Source organism: Diadema antillarum, unplaced genomic scaffold, assembly GCF_040938485.1.
Source record: "Diadema antillarum isolate AM-2024a unplaced genomic scaffold, OU_Dant_1.0 seq00001343_RagTag, whole genome shotgun sequence".
Lineage (NCBI taxonomy): Eukaryota > Metazoa > Echinodermata > Echinoidea > Diadematoida > Diadematidae > Diadema > Diadema antillarum.
This window is the reverse complement of record NW_027272109.1, coordinates 412,943-436,161: the sequence shown is the minus strand read 5'-3', so window position 1 is coordinate 436,161 and position 23,219 is coordinate 412,943. Positions and strand designations below refer to the sequence as shown.

The window sequence follows — 23,219 nt, the reverse complement described above, 5'->3', positions numbered from 1 at the left end:
TATTCCTTGTGTTCAAGCCCATTGCTGGTTCTCTCCAAATTGATTCCTCGGGCATGGGCTCCTTTAGATTGTAGCTGTTTGAGATCTGTACCCGGCAGGCATGATGATTGTCAGGTCATTTTTCGTAATCAAGAGCCTGCACAGGGTAATGGTTCATTGTAATTAAATCTACGTTTATACCATAATTTATGTGACAAATACGATGTTATGATTTTTGGTATTCTATTGTGATTTGAGTCTGCAAGGGGTTATGGTCCATGCAACCAAATCCACGTTTATATCATAATACATGCGAGTTGTTATGATTCTAAATATTTACTAAACCTTCCTGCAATTAATGTTTTGTTGTTGTTGTTGATAAATACCCTTCATGATGTAATAATAACAAATAAAAAATGAGTTTTGGGTTTTTTCTCTCTTTTGGTCGAAATATTTTTCTGATTAATTGGTATTCTCAATCAGAACTCCAACAACTGATGTTTTAAAAATAGAGGTATGCTCCCAAATTACTCAATTTTTTGGCAGTAAAGGTATGCAAGTTACATTCCATTATCATTAATGCAACACGCTTAAGCATTTGATGCAGGTTGTGTATGGTTACCCAGGGCGAATTGTACAGTCTGTTCTTTTTTGTTCAGAATGGCATCTACAAACGGGTGCCATCTGAACTGCATACAGTATCAGCCGGATGTTATATTCTTCTCCACTCACGCAGTGGACCGGCTGCACAGTGTATCACAATACAATGATATGATATGTTAACCTGTATCGGTTCGGACGACCTCTTCAAGCGTCTAGGATGGAGTGAGGACAAGCTGAAAAAGTCGGGTCTCTTCCTCTACATTTCGACCTAGGAATTACCCGGCCCTCTTTCATCTACAGATTTAACCCAGATCTCATTTATAAGTTTGAATGTTAATGGTTTGCAGAGTAAACTAGATATTGGAATTTTGGACTTACATTTGCAAGCATATGATGTAATCTGTCTTTTAGAGACAAAAACAGACACACCAGTTCTGTCTCAATCTCATATTTGCGGTTTTCAGTGTTATAGTATGCCAAAATATTCCAATAAACAAAAGTTTGGTGGTTTTCACGGTATGTGTATTCCGATGAAGAATCATATTTTTAATTGTTCTGAAAGAATTCATGCAACAGTTTCTGAATCAATTTTATGGGTCAAGGTAAATAGTAAAATTTTAGGTTTTGAGTTTATTGTTGGTGCAGTGTACTTGCCATGTGAGGGATCAATTCACCATTCTAATGAAGTTTTTGACAACTTGGTGCAGGATATTATTGATATTAAAAGTAGATATGATGCACCCTTTTGTTTGCTGGGTGATTTCAATGCCAGGACGGGTTTGCTTGATGATTTTTTAGATGTAGAGGATGTGTTGACAGATCAGACTGGATTAGGCTTTTGAAATGATGTCTCTGATATCATGGAACTACTGATGGCCTAGATATTCCAACTACTCGTTATAATACTGATGTCCATGTAAATAACAGTGGAAAGTCTGTTATTGATGTGTGCCAAAGTTTTGATCTCAGGATTGTTAATGGAAGAATAGGGGAAGATCAGTCTGTCGGAAAATACACATGCTTCAACAAAAATGGTGGTTGTAGCACTATTGATTATGTTATTGTATCTCGCCAGTTATTTTCTAGCATTACTCATTTCAGTATTGATGTATTTGATAAATGTTTGTCAGATGTTCATTGTCCTGTCAGTGTGACCTTGCAATCGCAAAATTCTAAATCTGCTGTGAATGTCGACACTGTTTTTAACAACTCTCAAAACGCTGCAGTAGACAACGCCGTTTTAGATTCACAGCCTGAAAGTCAACGTTATTTATTATTCAAGTGGAACAGTGACAGCGCTGCAATATTTAAACAGAAAATCAAGGACTCGGCTGAGCTAATGTGTGAAAATGTGGAATGTTTAGATGGGAATGCAAATCAAGATAGTATCGATTTTTGCTACAACTATGCAATATGTTCGTCAATGTTGCACAGGATGTTGGCATTTGTAAATGGAGACAATCTCGACATAATGTAAACACAAATGAGGTTGTCAATAAGGATAAAAACAACCATCAGCCTTGGTTTGATGCAGAATGCAGAGCTGCCTGTCAGGAGTATTTGAATGTTAAAAATCGATTAAAGAGGAAGCTTAAATTTCTGGGCAGGTCGGGGGCTACTTGTCTGTTGAATCATTATGAGTCTACAGGAAAGTTTTATAAGAATTTATTATTAAAAAAGACATAAAAGAAGGACATTTCACAGAGATTTGAATGAATCTCTCCGTTCATTACAGACATCCAATCCGAAAGAATATTGGCAATTGCTCAACAGTAATAATGAACGCAAAGTAAAGAAAACAGGAAATGTTTCATTAGGGGATTTTGTTAATCATTTTAGTCGTTTAGGTAATAGCCAAGATGACCAGCCCACAGGCCTGGAAGATAGTACCGGTACTTCAGTAATTGTTGAGGCAGATGGTCCCTTGGATGCCCCAGTCACTTTGGAAGAAGTGGCACTAATGATTAAGAAACTTAAAAATTCAAAAGCTTGTGGAAAAGATTTCATAAGAAATGAATTCCTTAAGAATTGTCCCATAGAGATGCTTCATGTGTTGGTAAAGTTCTTTAATGTGGTACTGGATAGTGGTATTGTTCCAACTGAATGGTGCATAGGGATTGTCATTCCTATTTTTAAGAATAAGTGTATAGACACAAATCCTGATAATTATAGAGGAATAACTCTTCTCAGTTGTCTAGGAAAACTTTTTACTTCCATTTTGAATCATCGAATCTCGAGAGTTTTTCGAAACTGCTAAAATGTTAGGTGGAGAACAGGCTGGCTTTCGTTCTAATTATTCTACAATTGATGATATTTTTGTTTTGAAGACTATAATTGATGTTTATCTGCAAAATGAAAAACGCTTATACTGCGCATTTATTAATTACAAGAAAGCATTTGATCTAATTGATAGATCATCTTTATGGTACAAAATGTTGAAGATGGGACTTAGGGGTAAACTGTTTACTGTCATTAAGAATATCTATGAAAGTGCTAAATCATGTGTCGCGGTTAGGGGGGAGATGTCAGAGTTTTTTACTTGTAACACTGGTGTACGACAGGGTGAAAACCTTTCCCCACTTTGATTTGCCATTTATCTGAATGATTTTCAAGAATACGTTGGAAATTCATATGGTGGACTTAAGTATTTGGAAAGTGAGATTTCTTACTACCTGGATTCTGATAATGTCAAAAAAGCTTTAAATCTTTCTTGTTTACTTTATGCAGATGACACAATAATTTTAGCAGAAACTCCGGAGGAGTTGCAAAAAGCTCTTGATGCTGTCGGCTGTAGATAGTTATTGTCAGACGTGGCGCTTGACTGTAAATGCAAGCAAGTCTAAAATTGTTATTTTCTCCCGTGGGAAGGTTAGAAGAATTCCTGAATTCGTTTATGCTGGTGATCCACTTGAGGTTGTAGATGACTTTGTGTACCTAGAGTTAAATTCAATTATAATGGTAGTTTTAAAAAGGCAATTTCTAAACAAGTCACACAAGCTAGAAAAGCACTTTATAGCATGTTGGTCAAGGCTAAAAAGTTACAGCTCTCTGTGGACACACAGTGCCACCGATCATCTTGTTTTACCTGTTTTACTCTATGGTTGTGAAGTCTGGGGTTATGAGTGCATAGACCAAATTGAAATTTTCCATAGGAAAATTCTTAAGAAAAATTTTGCTTGTGAACAAATGTACTCCTGATTGTATGGTTTATGGTGAAACTGGATGTGGAGTAATTTTGAACCATATTAAATGTCGAATGATTGGATTCTGGTTGAGATTAGTCAAGGGAAAAGAAACCAAACACTCATGTACAATTTTCAAATTTCTGCTGCATTTACAAGGAGACATGCACTCCCCGTCAAAATCACAATGGTTATTATTTATCGCAAATATCTTTTATTATGCAGGGCTAGGGAATGTGTGGTTAGCACAAGGGGGTGGATTTAGTGCTGCATGGATTTCACACACCTCAAAAGTTAGACTTTTTGATATGTTTATTCAAGAGTGGAGAGCAGCAACATGGTCAAATAGAATCTGTACAAATTATAGAATGTTTAAGGATAGCTTCATGTTAGAGAAGTATTTACAGGTCTTGTGTAAGAAAGATTATATTACGTTAAGTAAATTCAGATGTAGATCTAATGGATTACCCGTTAATTAGGGCAGGTTTGATGCAAGCTTGACAGATGAATTGCATTGTACTATCTGTTCATCCGACGATATAGGGGATGAATTTCATTATATTTTTGTTTGTCCCTCTTTCAACAAAGAGAGATTATTGTATTTACCAAGTAGCTTGACGGCCAGTAGACCAAGTGCATTACATATGGCCAAATTATTCAATTCAACTAATGCTTGCCATTTGAAAAAACTAGGCAAATTTCTCAGAATTATTATGTTTCAGTTCTCTTCAATACCAAAGAAGAAAGACAGTATTTTTGTAGAAAGTAAAGTAGATGTGAATGTTTGTACACGTAGTGGTAGAGTAGTTAAACGTTCTTTACGCCTTGTTTTGTAAACATATTTATTCATATCTGTTATTTTCACATGTACATGTACATTATCACTTATATTTTTGTATTTATATATTGTAAATATGTTTGTACTCTCATACCCCGAGAGGGGGTCGATAGAGTCAATAAAATCTTACAAATCTTGTTCGAATTCACGGAGCACGCGATCGATTTGCGAAGGACGCGAATTACAAAATCCAACATTCGGAAAAGTTTTTTCTCCGAATGTTTTCCGACAATGAAGCCGAAAACTATTCTTGCGCAATTTGTGCGAAGTTTCCACGACGAATGTGCGAATGTCGTGTGTATCATTGCTAAAGTACAGCATGTTACGTACACGAAGAACACGCGACGGAAATGCGAACAACCAAAAATTTTCAATAATCATGGGAGAAAATGTACCAAGGAGAGGTGGAAGCTGTCTTGAGTTGAATTTCTTTTTCTTTCCTCTATTTCTCCTTTCTTTTTCTCTCATTTCTCTGTCGTGTGCTTGCCTACATTTTTTTTCCTAGGACCTATCTCCACTAGTAAAGCATTTGATTTTTTTTTTGCTGTTCCTCCAACACATAATCTCTATAGTTCAAATGAAATTTTACATACTTTAGATTAAGTTTAAGTGCATTCTGCGATTTTTTTTTGGTATATCAAACATTTCTTTATCTTTGCTAGTCTTTAATTTCTTTTGTTACTATAGTTGTTAATAATTGTTTGATGTTTAGATGTATGCTACGATTTTTATTTGTAGAAAGCATATAGGTCATACATCCCCCAAACGGGCGCTAAACGTTCGCGAGAATGTCTCAAAAGGTACGCGAACAGTTTGCGATTACGTCGTAAAATGATCGGAAAAACTTCGCAGGTTTCGCGTAACATACGCGAGACATTCTCCAAAGTTTCGGAGTCTGTTTGGGGTTTCACGAACATTTTGCGAACATCGCGCATGTCTTGCGAAGGTCTTGGGCATATGACGAGGCTTTAAAGACACTTTCGAGAACAATTCACGAGCAAATCACGACCAAGTGTGCGGAAAACGTTCGCAAAAAATTTCAAACTTTTTTGAAATTCTCGCCGAAGTAAAAACGACATTTGCGAACAATTGACGACGCTTCCGAACCCTCACGTTCGTTTGGCGATTATTTTGCAGACTAAAATACGAATGCTGGATTTTGCCATTCGCGTCCTTCGCAAATCGTTCGCGTGCTCCGTGAAATCCCACCCTAAGAACTGCCCTTGGCAACTGTGTATTTGCCCTATATAATAGCGGTTGGCGGTCCCAGCGTGTGGATCTTGTTGGGGCATAGGGATGAGGTGATCTGTTGCTCTGCAGCTATGGGAGAGGAGAAATCCGTATAAGAATGAATGATAAATACGGTTTATTCATAGACATTCCTTGTTTTCAAGCCCATTGCTGGTTCTCTCCAAATTGATTCCTTGGGCAAGGGTTCCCTTAGACTGTAGCTGTTAGAGATATGTACCCGGCAGGCATGATGGTTGTCAGGTCACTTTATTGTAATCTATAGCCTGCAATGGTAATGGGTAATGGTTCATTGTAACTAAATTTATGTTTGTATTATAATCCATATGATAAATATGTTGTTATGATTCTCGGTATTTTATTGCGTTTAGAGCCTGTACGGGGTTATGATCCATTGCAACCAAATCCACGTCTATACCATAACCCATGCGAGAAATATTTTGTTATGATTCTCAATATTTACTAAAACTGCCTGCAATTAATGTTTTGTTGTTGTTGTTGATAAATACCCTTTATGATAATGCTAAAAAGTTAAAAAATGTGTTTGGGTGATTTTTTTTTCTTTCTCTCTCTCTCTCTTGGTCGAATTTTCTGATTAATTGGCATCCCAATTCAGAACTCCATCAGCTGATGTTTTAAATATCTAGGTATGCTCCCAAATTACTCAACCTTTTAGCAGTCAACGTACACAAGTTAAATTTCATTATCATTATTGCAACACGCTTAAGCATCTTATACAGGTTGTATAGTTATCCAGGGTGAATTGTTCAGTTTGTTCTTTTTGTTCAGGATGGCATCTGCAAACGGGTGCCATCTGAACTGCCAGTATCAGCCGAGTATTGTATTCTTCTCCACTCACGCAGTGGACCGGCTGCACAGTTTAATACAGTTTATTACAATATATTATGTCAACTTGTAACTTGCTCGAATTTGGTGTGTGCCTTGTTCGTTATAGAGTTGCCCTTGGCAACCGTGTACTTGCCCTATATAATATTATACTGGCCGTCGGCGGTCCCAGCGTGTTGGTCTTCTTGGGGCATAGGGATGGGGTGATCTTTTGCGCTGCAGTTATGGGAGAGGAGGAATCCGTACAGAATTAATGATAAAAACGGTTTGTTTATAGATGTTCCTTGTGAACAAGCCCATTGCTGGTTCTCTCCTAATTGATTCTTCGGGCAAGGATTTCCTTCCTAGAGTTGCCCTTGGCAACCTAGTATTTGCCCTATATACTGGCGGTTGGCGGTCCCTATGAGACTTGAGATGTCTTCTCTTCTGTCATAACACAATACGTATCATATAATATGTTCCTTCTATTGAATGGATAAAGAATAATTACCGGAGTTTTATTATAACTTATTTTGTATATATTAGAATACATGCTTATGACAAACTGTTCTCTTTATGTTTGTGCCAACTAAGATCGTATTAATGTTATGTATAGGACGATCCTATTTTCTTTTGTAGATAACGTTATTTCAAGAGACAACGATATAATGTGTAACTGCAATATTGCAACAATCTCCACTGTCAAATTGCTCTCTACTGCCCTCTACAGGTGCCCTCGTGGACTCAAGCAACGGACAACACGCTCACCCTTTAATACGCAATTCAATAGACACAGCATTCAATTCAATTAATGATTATGACTTTTTTGATTTGGCAGGACCTTCTTTTGAACAAAACGAATCAAATATCAATCAAAATGACACTTTTTTGATAATTATGTTTCCGACAGTCTTAATTCATCGCCGAAAGAATTAGATTATGATTTTGACACAGAGAACCAATTGCAAAGTCCGTCTTCTGAATATCTTACTCAAACCCAATTTAACAATGTTGTCAAGGAATATGATAGTACTATTTTTTATCTTTTACATTTTAATATTAGGAGTATAATAAGCACTTTGAAGAATTGAGGTTATTTTTAAATAGTCCCATTATGCATAATATATCGGCGGTAGGTTTAACCGAATCCTGGCTCTCTCATGACTCCAGTCTTCCATTCGCTCTCGACGGGTACGATTTAATGGATAATAATAGACAAAATAGGGTAGGTGGAGGTGTTGCCATATATGTTTCACAAAATTATGATTATGTAGTTCGTGATGAGTTTACGAGTATGACTGATTTTTTTGAGTCTTTATCTATTGAAATCACAGTTCCAGGCAGTAAAAATATAATCATAGGTGTAGTGTATTATAGACCACCAAGCGCAAATACTAAATTATTTTTAGATTATTTTTCGGATCTGGTTAAAAACCCACTTTTTATAAATAAAAATTGTTTTATAATGGGTGATTTCAACGTAGATTTACTAAAACAGAATAATATGTCGCAAGATTTTTTGGAAATATTTTTATCTGCCTCTTTTTTACCCTTAATATCTAAACCCACACGTATAGTTAATGAATCTGTTTCTCTTATTGATAACATTTTTTTGTAACATTCTTGCTCCTCCCAATTCTTTTGTAGTACGTACTCTCAGATATCACCGATCATTTCCCCATCTCGACTGGTTTTTCTTTAAATGAGACAGTTAATAATAAAAACAACCGTATATTTAAACGAAGAATAACTTATGAAAGTATAGCTAGGTTAGGTGCTAGTTTAGACACCGCATACTGGTCCTGTATCTTTGATACAGATGATGTTAATTTGTCTTTTGAATATTTTATGAAGATTTTTATCCAACAATTGGACACTTGTATTCCAAAACGTAGAGGAAAATCAGCTAATTATAAAAAATACCCAGGCTCCCATGGATTTCAAAATCGCTCCTGCGTTCAATAAATAGAAAGAATAATTTATATTATAGATTTAAAATGAAATGTACTGAGCAATCAAAGTTGAAATACACCAGTTACAAAAATACTTTGACGAGTATTATACGTATAGAAAAGAAAAAATATTATACTAATCAGTTAAAATTTTACAGGCATGATATGCAAAATACATGGAAAGTTTTAAAGCAAGCCATGAATATATCAAATGTTAAGTGAAATATTATAAAAATTAGATTTGATGGCGAAATTTTTGAAGATTCTTAACAAATTTGTGATATTTTACAAATTTTATCCAACAATTGGACACTTGTATTCCAAAACGTAGAGGAAAATCAGCTAATTATAAAAAATACCCAGGCTCCCATGGATTTCAAAATCGCTCCTGCGTTCAATAAATAGAAAGAATAATTTATATTATAGATTTAAAATGAAATGTACTGAGCAATCAAAGTTGAAATACACCAGTTACAAAAATACTTTGACGAGTATTATACGTATAGAAAAGAAAAAATATTATACTAATCAGTTAAAATTTTACAGGCATGATATGCAAAATACATGGAAAGTTTTAAAGCAAGCCATGAATATATCAAATGTTAAGTGAAATATTATAAAAATTAGATTTGATGGCGAAATTTTTGAAGATTCTTAACAAATTTGTGATATTTTGAATAACCATTTTTCTTCAATTGGGGAAAGCCTGACAAGTAATATTCCTCCCTCCACAAAACACTTTTCCGAATTTTTGGGTCCACCAAATTCTAGTTCAGTATATTTCAATCCAACATACACTCAGGAGATAATTGATATTGTCTCGGATTTTAGTTCCAAAAAAAGTGCTGGACAAGATGACATCAGCAATTTTCTTTTAAAGGGGGTAATATCGTCAATTGCGGATCCTTTAGCCCATATATTTAATCTATCTCTTTTTAATGGCACCTTCCCCGAAAGTATGAAAACAGCAAAAGTCATCCCTTTGTTTAAAAAAGGTGACAAATCAGACGTAAATAATTTTAATTCTCTTTGCAGATGACTCAAATCTATTTTTTCACACAATAATCTTCTTACCCTTGTTAATACAATAAATTCAGAATTAGAAAATGTTGCCCAGCGGATAAAAGCAAATGAATTATCTCTTAATCTTCAAAAAACAAAATATATGCTCTTTAGTAATTCTACTGAGGCATTACCTGTTGATATTGTTTTAGATGATACTCCACTCGAAAATGTTTCCCATATAAAATTTCTTGGAATAAGAGTTGACAATAAGCTTTCCTGGAAATTTCATATTGACAGTATATGCAAAATTATTTCACGTAATATTGGTATAATTAATAAGCTTAAGTTTTGTTTTCCTTTGTCGTCCCTGCTCGTATTATATTCATCCTTAATATTGCCATATTTAAATTACGGTATTCTCGCGTGGGGAAATACATAATAAATAAAACATTTTTAGATAAATTACTTTTATTGCAAAAGAAATCACTCTGTGTTGTATGTCATACTGTATCTTTGTCCCATATACTGACCCACTATTTTATGAGCATAAAATATTGAAAATTAATGATCTGTATTTGTTTAATTTAGGACAATTTATGTATAATTATTATAAAAATAATCTCCCTTCGCCCCCCCCCCCCCATTTTCTTATTTTCATTTTTGTTGTGTTGAAAAAATACATAAAGAGAGGGGGCAGTAAAGGGGGATGCGCCCCCTCTAAATCCGAGATTGCGTCAACCACAAATATCAATATTGGAATAACCACAAATGTCATAACGCGTCATAGGGGCGGATCCAGGAATTCCGTAAAAGGGGGGGGGGGGGGGGCGCCTGTACAAAATCAAAGGCTGGCGCGACCCCCCTTTTCTTATTTTTGTTTCTGTTGGTTTAACTTAATATAGTGAGGGTGCACGAGAGGGGGAGCGCCCCCTCTCGATCCATCATTGCTTCAACCACACATGGAAAAACTCATTGCTTGCATTACAGGGGCGGATCCAGGAATTTTGTAAAGGGGAGACGTCTTTACAAAGTCAAAGGCTGGCGGGACCTTCCCCCTCCCCATTTTCTTCTTTTTAGTTCTGTTGCGTTGACGAAATAAAGAGATGGGCACTGAAGGGGGATGCGTCCCCTCTCAATCCACGATTGCGTCAATTACAAGTCAAAATTTCAATTTCAATTCCAATTTATTTTCATATTTCTCGATGAAAAATTACATCAAATATAACAAAATTAAATGAAATACATGACATACATAGAATATTGCAAATATATAAAACATAATAGTGGTCGATCTGTTAAGTTTGGAATCTGTGAATGAATGCTAAAGAAATATGAAGGAACCTACTTAAAAGCGAGCTTGTTGAACGTAGGTCCCGGTTAAAAACGAGTTTAAGATTGAGAAGGGGAGCACGGGTACAACAATGATCGGAACATAAGAGAAAAACAAAATAAAAAAGTACAAATATACATATATAAAATCGGGGATTAACCACAAATGTCATAACACGTCGACCACAAAATGTCATATCGCGTCACAGGGGCGGATCCAGAAATTTCGTAAAGGCGGGGGGGGGGGCGCCTTTACAAAATCAAAGGCTGGCGAGACACTCCCCCCCCTTTCTTATTTTTGTTTGTGTTGTTTTAACCTCATAATTATAGTGAGGGTGCACCAGAGGGGGATGCGCCCCCTCTCGATCCATCATTGCGTCAACCACAAATATCAAAACTCATTGCTTGCATTACGGGGGCGGATCCAGGAATTCCGTAAAGTGGTGGCTCCTTTACAAAATTAAAGACTGCCGCTTTAACTGTCGTTTAAACAAAAGAATTAAAAAGATAGTAAAAAGGGGGAGGGGGAAGTCGCCAACGCTTTACGGAATTCCTGGACCCGCTTCTGTAATGCAAGCAATGAGGAAGCATTTCTGTTGTTGTTAAAACAACAGAAATGAAAAATAGGGGGTGCGGCAGGTTTTCAATTTGTACATTTGTAAAGGCGCCTCCCCTTTACAGAATTCCTGGATCCGCCCCTGTAATGCAGGCAAGGAGTTTTGACATTTTGATGCCCCCTCTATTTTTTTTTCTTCAAAGCAACATAAATGATAAAAAGATGGGGTGATGGGGTGATTGTTGTTGATCATGGATCGAGAGGGGGCGCATCCCCCATGGTGCCAATCTATATATTTCAGTAAAACAAGAGAAAATGAAAAGAAGAAAATGGGGCGGTGTCGCGCGAGCCTTTGATTTTGTATAATAAAGGCGATTCCCCTTCACGGAATTTCTGGATACGCCCCTGTAATGGAAGCAATGAGTTTTTCCATGTTGTGTGGTTGACGCAATGATGGATCGAGAGGGGGCGCTTCCCCCCTCTGGTGCACACTCACTATGTTAGGTTAAAACAACAGAAACAAAAATAAGAGAAGGGGGGGGGGGGTCGTGCCAGCCTTTGATTTTGTAAAGCCCCCCCCCCCCCCCCCCCCCCCGTGACGCGTTATGACATTATTTTGTGTTCGAAGTGTTATGACATTTGTGGTTAATCCAATATTGACATTTGCGGTTGATGCAATTGCGGATTTAGAGGAGGCGCACCCCTTAGTGCCCCCTGTCTTTCTTATTTGTCAACACAACAGAGATAAGAAGAAGAAAAGGGGGAGGGTCGCGCCAGCCTTTCATTTACTAAAGGCGCCCCTCCCCTTTGTGGAATTCCTGGATCCGCCCCTGTAATGCAAGCAATGAGTTTTTCCATTTGTGGTTGACGCAATGATGGATCGAGAGAGGCCGCATCCCCCTCTGGTGCACCCTCACTTTTATATTCGTTTAAAACAACAGAAACAAAAATGAGAAATGGGGGGGGGGGGGGGAGGAAGTGTCGCGCCAGCCTTTGATTTTGTAAAGGCGACCCCCCTCCCCCTTTACGGAATTCATGGATCCGCCCCTGTGATGCGATATGATATTTGTGGTCGACGTGTTTTGACATTTGTGGTTAATTCCCGATTTTGACTTTTGGTTGACGCAATCGCGGATTATGAGGGGGCGCATCCCCCTTTAGTGCCCCTCTCTCTATTTTTGTCAACAAAACAGAAATAAAAAGAAGAAAATGGGGAGGGGAAAGGTCACGCCACCCTTTAACTTTCTTGTAAAGAATTACGCCTCCCCTTTACAAAATTCCTGGATCCGCCCCCATAATTACAAGCAATGCGTTTTCCTATATTTTGTTGTTGACGCAACAGTGAATCGAAAGTAGGCGCTTCCCCCCTCTAATGCACCCTCACTATATTAGGATAAACCAACAGAAACAAAGATAAGAAAATGAGGGGGGGGGGGGGTCGCGCCAGCCTTTGATTTTGTAAAAGCGCCCCTCCCCCCTCAACGGAATTCCTGGATCCACCTCTATATGACGCGTTATGACATTTGTGGTCGACGTGTTTTGATATTTGTGGTTAATCCCCGATTTTGACATTTGTGGTTGACGCAATCACGGATTGAGAGGAGGCGCAACCCCCTTTAGTGCCACTCTCTTTATTTCGTCAACACAACAGAAATAAGAAGAAGAAAATGGGGAGGGGGAGGGTCGCGACAGCCTGTGACATGGTAAAATCGCCTCTCCTTTATAAAATTCCTGGATCTGCCCCTGTAATGCAAGCAATGAGTTTTTCCATATGTATAATTGACGCAATGATGGATCGAGAGGGGACGCTTCCTCCTCTGGTGCACCCTCACTATATTAGGTTAAAACAACAGAAACAAAAATAAGAAAAGGAGGGTCGCGCCAGCCTTTGATTTTGTAAAGCCCCCCCCCCTCTTTACGAAATTACTGGATCCGCCCCTGTGACGCGTTATGACATTTGTGTTCGAAGTGTTATGACATTTGTGGTTAATCCAATATTTACATTTGCTGTTGACGCAATGGCGGATTTAGAGGAGGCGCATTCCCCCCCCCCCCCCCGAGTGCCCCTGTCTTTATTTTCACGGTCAACACAACAGAAATAAAAAGAAGAAAAGAGGAGGGTCGCGCCAGCCTTTCATTTTGTAAAGGCGCCTCTCCTCTTTGTGGAATTCCTGGATCCGCCCCTGTAATGCAAGCAATGAGTTTTTCCATTTGTGGTTGACGCAATTATGGTTCGAGAGGGGCCGCATCCCCCTCTGGTGCACCCTCACTATGATTATTATGTTAAAACAACAGAAACAAAAAGGGAATGGGGGGGGGGGGGAGTGTCCCGCCAGCCTGTTTTTTTTTTTTTTTTTTTGGTAAAGGCGCCCCCCCCCCCCCTCCCCCTTTACGGAATTCCTGGATCCGCCCCTGTGACGCGATTTTGTGGTCGACGGGTTATGACATTAGTGGTTAATTCCCGATTTTGACTTTTGGTTGACGCAATCGCGGATTATGAGGGGGCGCATCCCCCTTCAGTGCCCCTCTCTTTATTTTGTCAACACAACAGAAATAAAAAGAAGAAAATGGGGAGGGGGCAAGGTCACGCCAGCCTTTGACTTTCTTGTAAAGACGTACGCCTCCCCTTTACAAAATTCCTGGATCCGCCCCCACAATTTCAAGCAATGAGTTTTCCCATTTGTGGTTGACGCATCGATGGATCGAGAGGGAGCGCTTCCCCCTCTGGTGCACCCTCACTATATTAACTTAAACCAACAGAAACAAAAATAAGAAAAGGGGGTCGCGCCACCCTCTGATTTTGTAAAGCCCCCCCCCCCCTCTTTACGGAATTCCTGGATCCGGCCCTGTGACGCGTTATGACATTTGTGGTCGAAGTGTTATAACATTTGCGATTGACGCAATGGCGGATTTAGAGGAAGCGCACCCCCCCCCCCCTCCTTAGAGCCCCCTCTCTTTATTTCGTCAACACAAAAGAAATAAAAAGAAGAAAAGGAGGAGTGTCGCGCCAGCCTTTCATTTTGTACAGGCGCCCCTCCCCTTCACGGAATTCCTGGATCCGCCCCTGTGACGCGTTATGACATTTGTGGTTATTCCAATATTGATATTTGTGGTTGACGCAATCTCGGATTTAGAGGGGGCGCATCCCCCTTTAGTGCCCCCTCTCTTTATGTATTTTTTCAACACAACAAAAATGAAAATAAGAAAATGGGGTGGGGGCGAAGGGAGATTATTTTTATCATAATTATACATAAATTGTCCTAAATTAAACAAATACAGATCATTAATTTTCAATATTTTATGCTCATAAAATAGTGGGTCAGTATATGGGACAAAAATGCAGTATGACATATAACACGGAGTGATTTCTTTTGCAATAAAAGTAATTTATCTAAAAATGTTTTAAATGTATTTCCCCACGCGAGAATACCGTAATTTAAATATGGCAATATTAAGGATGAATATAATACAAGCAGTGACGACAAAGGAAAACAAAACTTAAGCTTATTAATTATACCAATATTACGTGAAATAATTTTACATATACTGTCAATATGAAATTTCCAGGAAAGCTTATTGTCAACTGTTATTTCAAGAAATTTTATATGGGAAACATTTTCGAGTGGAGTACCATCTAAAACAATATCAACAGGTAATGCCTCAGTAGAATTACTAAAGAGCATATATTTTGTTTTTTGAAGATTACGAGATAACTTATTTGCTTTTATCCACTGGGCAACATTTTCTAATTCTGAATTTATTGTATTAACAAGGGTAAGAAGATTATTGTGTGAAAAAATAGATTTGAGTCATCTGCAAAGAGAATTAAAATTATTTACGTCTGATTTGTCACCTTTTTTAAACAAAGGGATGACTTTTGCTGTTTTCATACTTTCGGGGAAGGTGCCATTAAAAAGAGATAGATTAAATATATGAGCTAAAGGACCCGCAATTGACGATATTACCCCCTTTAAAAGAAAATTGCTGATGTCATCTTGTCCAACACTTTTTTGGGAACTAAAATCCGAGACAATATTAATTATCTCCTGAGTGTATGTTGGATTAAAGAATATTGAACTAGAATTTGGTGGACCCCAAAAATTCGGAAAAGTGTTTTGTGGAGGGAGGAATATTACTTGTCAGGCTTTCCCCAATTGAAGAAAATGGTTATTCAAAATATCACAAATTTGTTAAGAATCTTCAAAAATTTCGCCATCAAATCTAATTTTTATAATATTTCACTTAACATTTGATATATTCATGGCTTGCTTTAAAACTTTCCATGTATTTTGCGTATCATGCCTGTAAAATTGTAACTGATTAGTATAATATTTTTTCTTTTCTATACGTATAATTTTCGTCAAAGTATTTTTGTAACTAGTGTATTTCAACTTTGATTGCTCAGTACATTTCATTTTAAATCTATAATATAAATTATTATTTCTATTTATTGAACGCAGGAGCGATTTTGAAATCCATGGGAGCCTGGATATTCTTTTACAATTACCTGATTTTTCTCTACGTTTTGGAATACAAGTGTCCAAATGTTGGATAAAAATCTTCATAAAATATTCAAAAGACAAATAACATCATCTGTATCAAAGATACAGGACCAGTCTGCGGTGTCTAAACTAGCACCTAACCTAGCTATACTTTCATAAGTTATTCTTCGTTTAAATATACGGTTGTTTTTATTATTAACTGTCTCATTTAAAGAAGGCATTTTGTAAAGGCGCCCCTCCCCTTCACGGAATTCCTGGATCCGCCCCTCTAATGGAAGCAATGGGTTTTCCATTAATGTGGTTGACGCAATGATGGATGAGAGGGGCCGCATTCCCGTCTGGTGCACCCTCACTATAATTATTATGTTAAAACAACAGAAACAAAAATAAGAAATTCGGGGGGGGGGGGGTGTCGCGCCAGCCTTTAATTTTTGTAAAGGCGCCCCATCCCTCCCCCTTTACGGAATTCCCGGATCCGCCCCTGTGACGCGTTATGACATTTGTGTTCGAAGTGTTATGACATTTGTGGTTAATCCAATATTTACATTTGCGGTTGACGCAATGGCGAATTTAGAGGAGGCGCACCCCCCCCCCCCCCGAGTGCCCCTGTCTTTATTTTGTCAACACAACAGAAATAAAAAGAAGAAAAGAGGAGGGTCGCGCCAGCATTTCATTTTGTAAAGGCGCCCCTCCCCTTTACGGAATTCCTGGATCCGCCCCTCTAATGGAAGCAATGGGTTTTTCCAATAATGTAGTTGACGCAATGATGGATCGAGAGGGGCCGCATTCCCGTCTGGTGCACCCTCACTATAATTATTATGTTAAAACAACAGAAACAAAAATAAGAAATGGGGGAGGGGTGTCGCGCCAGCCTTTAATTTTTGTAAAGGCGCCCCATCCCTCCCCTTTTACGGAATTCCCGGATCCGCCCCTGTGACGCGTTATGACATTGTGTTCGAAGTGTTATGACATTTGTGGTTAATCCAATATTTACATTTGCGGTTGACGCAATGGCGGATTTAGAGGAGGCGCACCCCCCCCCCCCCGAGTGCCCCTGTCTTTATTTTGTCAACACAACAGAAATAAAAAGCAGAAAAGAGGAGGGTCGCGCCAGCCTTTCATTTTGTAAAGGCGCCCCTCCCCTTTACGGAATTCCTGGATCCGCCCCTCTAATGGAAGCAATGGGTTTTTCCAATAATGTGGTTGACGCAATGATGGATCGAGAGGGGCCGCATTCCCGTCTGGTGCACCCTCACTATAATTATTATGTTAAAACAACAGAAACAAAAATAAGAAATTGGGGGGGGGGTGGGGTGTCGCGCCAGCCTTTAATTTTTGTAAAGGCGCCCCATCCCTCCCCTTTCACGGAATTCCCGGATCCGCCCCTGTGACGCGTTATGACATTTGTGGTCGACGGGTTATGACATTTGTGGTTAATCCAATACTGATATTTGTAATGGACGCAAACGCGGATTTAGAGGGGGCGCATCCCCCTAAATGCCCCCTCTCTTTATTGTGTCAACACAACATAAATAAAAAGAAGAAAATTGGGGAGGGGGAGAAGGTCGCGCCAGCCTTTGATTTTGTAAAGGCGTCTCCGCTTTGTGGAATTCCTGGATCCGCCCTTGTGACGCGTCATGACATTACGGTATATTTGGAAATTTTGACATTTGTCGTCGACGTGTTATGACATAAGTGGTTAATCCGATTTTGACATTTGTCGTCGACGTGTTATGACATTTGCAGTAAAAATGGAAATTTTCACATTTGTCGTCGATGTGTTATGACATTAGTGGTTGATCCGATTTTGACATTTGTCGTCGACGTGTTATGACATTAGTGGTTGTTTTGACATTTGTCGTCGACGTGTTATGACATTAGTGGTTGTTTTGACATTTGTCGTCGACGTGTTATGACATTAGTGGTTCGTCGTGTTTTGACATTAGTGGACGATTTTGACATTAGTGGGCTCTACAGGCCCCTTTTTGTGGCCCCTAGGCTTACGGTACAGGATGTGACTTGCCAGCAATTCATTTTATTGACCCTTGGCCTCATCCTTATATGATGAGGCCATCAAAAAGTGTGACCCTTTTCAGCTGAATAAATCTTCTGGGCCCCCGGTCTACCTTTGCTGTAGCTAGCTGTAGCTACCAGTATACATGCGAGTACAACTAAGTACATAGGCACGAATACGTACGTTTGCGTAAATACTATCTTCGTTAACCCTAATCCATCGTGTTTCCGCTCAGCTCTGTACACTGTAGGGCTAGGGCTAGCTTATCAACCGGCTACATCACACTATTATTCGAGCAACGTTTGTTTGTCTGTCTGTCTGTCTGTTTGTCTGTTTGTTCCTCTACTCCTCCCAGGTCCTTGGTCCGATCTCCATCAAATTTAGTGTGTGGATGCAGGTTGACCGCGAAATTGCCCTGGAGGGGTTCATTTTTGGAAAGGTCAAGGTCACTGGGGTCAAATGTCAAATAACTTCTAATCTTCGTCAGCTGCAATATTCAGACACCCGATAGAGGGCGCTATATTGATTTCTTACTTTTCCTACTTTGGCTGCATTGGTACATGCGGTGGCACCTCACTATGACATAATTTCCCCCAGAAATATCCTCAATGGGGATTTCCCAGGTGTAGGCCTACTTATGCTTCCAGCAAGTTTGGCCAAGATCGGACCAAGGAGTAGCACAAAACAGTTATTTGACCTCCGTTGACCCAGTGACCATGACCATTTCTGGGGGAATCCCTATAGAGGATTTCTGGGCACTGGCTGAAGCCAAACAAGCATGATACATGTACTTCATCAAAGCCCCCCCCCCCCCCCCCCCCCATTCCCCACTTCGGCTGATTCAGCACTCCACGGGTACATTGACTAGTTTATCAATATGTAACAAAATGTCGGCATACTGGTGGTGACAATGCATTATTTTTTTGCTACAATGTAAGCAGTTTTACTGACCATTATGACTCCAACGCAACTTTGCATTTTTTTTAAATTTGAACCAAACGCAAAGTTGCGTTTGATTGCAAAGGAATGGCGTTTAAACGCAACTTTGCGATTAAACGCAAGTCCTTTCAGCAACAGACTTGCGTTTAAACGCAAAATTGCGTGAGATTTGAAGGACTTTCGTTTGATTTTTGAAGTTGCGTTAAACGCAAAGTTTCTAGCAACGGGGCCCAGGAAAGATTACATATACTTACAATAGATTAACAATTATACGGACCATAACACCAGTTCTTTAACAATAAGTCTGTAACATTCATGCAAAATGCTATTTACAGCTAAAAAGAACTCTCCATTCTCCCAGAACTCACCGTCACTCAAGATGATTCTATTCTTCATTTTCTGCTAGAACAATACCGCTACAGACATAATTTACACAACTGCTCAGATCTGTGCAAAGAATATCATTCATTCTAAATGAACATTATGCTTGGTCATTATACACAGGGTTCTTCTGGATAAGCCATCATATTCATGCAAAACATCAAGCACAGTGAAAGCTTCTCCATCCTTATCAATACTGTCATTAGTCTAATTGACACTGTATTTTTCATTCTCCTCTAGAACAGTATTGTTACAACCAGTTTTTATCTGTGCAAAAAATATTGTTTGCACAGGTCCTCTATTTCCACATGTTTGGAGATTTTAGGTTCACATGATGCACCGACCACCCATGCCAGAAAATTGTACTAATTATTGAATTGGAATAATGTATTTTGCTGCAGTTACCATCAGATGTTCGTCATGTGGAGGCCAAGGAAGACTTTCTGTGGACACATTGTCTATTGCAGCCCTCAAAGTTTGGGCCGAGATGAACGACTCCTTCAAGGGTACACCACTTTGTCTATGCTGAGATTCTCTTGGGACCTTGGGACCGATGATGATAATTCCTCAGCAGTTAATGAAGGAAGGAGTGTTTCTCGCATGACAGTTCTCTTCCTATACTAGTTCCTGCGTTGGAACATCTATTACATATACTATTTCACCTTGACTACGATGACAAGGCTGCATGAAACAGAGCTGTGGAAAAACACTGTGCAGACGAGTCTTCAAGTTAAATGGTCTGTAGCCTTAAATGTCTTCACCATCTGTTCTTTTCACTTCTTAAATGAACATGACATTCAGTTTGGCAAGTCTCATGATCTCTTTCTGATGCACAATCCTCTCATTCACAACTTCACAAACTTTGGTGAAGGACGTACTGTAATATCTCTCAACATTCCTAGCAGGTGTGACATACAGGCACCTTGCATAAGACCTGTAGCACGAACGGTGATACTTCAACTTCTATAGCAACACAGTCCCTGCCTCTTATGTCTCTATGTTCCCATGCGAGCGGAAAATGGAAAACGTCGAAGGACGTAATCGTCCGCAGCATCCGTAACTGTCCGAAAATATCCGTAAGCGGACAAAAGTGTTGAGATACGTTAACTTACGGTCACGTTCGGATACTTACGGTGGACGTAAACGAACGGAAACGGACGGGAGGTAAAATATTTTGCGGATGGTCTGCGTCCAGGCTACGGATAGTTACGTTCAGTTACGGATAATTACGTTTGGTTACGGTTACTTGCGGAAGTCTGCATCCGTAGAATCCCTCTGCGAAATTTTGAACATTTCAAAATTTTGCAGGCTTATGGCGCCGTCATTTTGCGTTTCTTTACGGACGAGTTACGGACAGTTACGTCTACATACGTCCCTGCGGATGCCTGCGTCCACGCTGCGTTCCCATGCGTTCACTCATCCGTATCTATCCGCGGCGGACGTAACCCATCGTAAAGCACTGTGTGACTGGGGCATAAGTCATTATCACTCTTGATTCAGAGATTTTAATCAAAATTCGTTCATAATTTCTTGAGTTGATTTGCAAAAAGGCTTACGAACCGATACCGTCAGTTCGATTTCGACCTTTCATCATTTCAAAATTACTGCGTGTAAATTGTTTGAAATAGGGCCGAGTTGTCCCTTAGGCCGAATTCACCCGTATCATTATGGAATGATACTCGGTATACCGACTTTTGTATCCTTCTGGAATAAAAGTCGGTATACCGACTTTCATAATTGTTTTGAAATTGATTTCAAAATACTCCAAAACAACTCATCATTCCGGCAAATCACGTAAGCCAGGTAAATTTCTTGTATAGCCTCTTTCGATATATTGCAAGCAGATATGAAATGTTGCAAGACGGTTTCTCAAACCCTTACCAGAACTATGTTTTACTAAGCCTCGACTGATGCGAGACCGGTGCAGAACACCGCCTCGCATCAGTCGCGGTTTAAATCCAATGACCTGTCTTAATGCGGTATCGGAAACATCTCTCCGTTGTCCCTGTGACGTCTCCTCAAGCTGGGTTCAGATAAAAATCGGCGGTAACGATACCTCTCATAGCTGTCTGCGAGATTGATGTTGCGATCCGATGTCGGGGGATCCAGCAACTCGTGTTCTATCTATAGCATTCACAAAAAAAAAAAAACCGACGTCCCTCCAACGGTTTTCTTTGAATATCATCGATGGGGGGGGGGGGGGTATGTGTCGGCGTTCAGTGGGAGATAAAACGACGATATGTCGACAATTAGTGAATGGTCCCCAGCCGAGTCAATGAAATCGGAGATAACGATGACGGATAAGCGGCCCATTACAGTAACTTGTCCCCGGGCCGAGTCAAAGACTCCGTTTACAGTGCGAGGCTCGGCCGCGGCTCGGCCGCGGCCGTGCCCAGCCCGCTTCAGTGTAAACGCGCAAAAGGCCAAATGCGAGGCCAAAATTAGCCTCGCATTTGGCCTCGCTCTGGAGGTGGTCTCGGCCGCGGCCGAGCCGCGGCCGAGCCCGGCCTTTTCTTGGTGTAAACGTAAACTGGGCCAAATGCGCGGCCAATTGCGCGGCCAATTTTAGTCTGGCTTCCAAACCCACTGCCTGTATCTTTTGCTATTCAGGATATTAACCCCCTCAACGTCGAAAAATAGTATAGTTTAAGGTGGTTTTGTCCTGCGAAGGATTTTTTTTTTTCCCACGGCAAAGGCCTTTGCCCGAACGGCGACTTCGTCGCCACGAAATTCATTTGGCAAAGGGTCTGAAAACCAGACAATATCAAATTGTGTTTGTTTACAAGCAGAGCGCCACTACGACAAAATATTTAGAGGTTTGAATCAAAAGCGCGGCCTAGCCCGGCAGTGTAAACGGACAAAATTGCGGGGCCCGGCCTCGCAATTGAGGCTGGGCTCGGCCGCGGCTCGGCCGCGGCTCGGCCCAGCCCCGCTCTGTAAACGGGGTCTGAATTGTACCCGTCCGCTGCGACTGATGATAAGCGGCCCATTACAGTAACTTGTCCCCGGGCCGAGTCAAAGACCCCGTTTACAGTGCGCGGCCGTGCCCAGCCCCGCTTCAGTGTAAACGCGCAAAAGGCCAAATGCGAGGCCAAAATTAGCCTCGCATTTGGCCTCGCTCTGGAAGAGCCCGGCCTTTTCTTGGTGTAAACGCAAACTGGGCCAAATGCGCGGCCAATTGCGCGGCCAATTTTAGTCTGGCTTCCAAACCCTCTGCCTGTATCTTTCGCTATTCAGGATATTAACCCCCTCAACGTCGAAAACTAGTATAGTTTAAGGTGGTTTTGTCCTGCAAAGGATTTTTCCTTCGGCAAAGGCCTTTGCCCGAACGGCGACTTCGTCGACACGGAATTCATTTGGCAAAGGGTCTGAAAAGCAGACAATACCAAATTGCGTTTGTTTACAAGCAGAGCGCCACTACGACAAAGTGAAAGGTTTGAATTAAAAGCGCGGCCGAGCCCAGCAGTGTAAACGGACAAAATTGCGAGGCTCGGCCGCGGCCGAGCCCGGCCCCTCACTGTAAACGGGGTCAAAGACCAGCCGCCGGCACGTCGCCGATGTATCATCAATTACATGTGCTTTGTACAACTGCTTTCTGGACCATGTGAAAAAGGTTATACGTATATTGATAACATATCACGCAATGTCACTCATACCCCATTTTGCATCTTCATAGTCATTGACATGCCCCCGATATATCTGCTACGCGCCGGGGGCTAGTCGTTGACTGATCACTGCAGGGTCTGAGATGTATCGCCGACATGTTGTAATCGGCCGGGGAACAATGACTAATCGGCGGAGTTTCGTCTATCTATCTGCGATTCCACGCCAAAGTCGGCGATGGGTGCCGCCAGGGCTTTCTTCGC

At 40.2% G+C, this 23,219-nt stretch overlaps 1 pseudogene; it reads right to left on the bottom strand.

Moving 5' to 3' along the window:
• Positions 1 to 5,845: 5,845 nt before the first annotated feature.
• Positions 5,846 to 23,014, bottom strand: LOC139708492 (uncharacterized; annotated as a pseudogene).
• Positions 23,015 to 23,219: the final 205 nt, after the last annotated feature.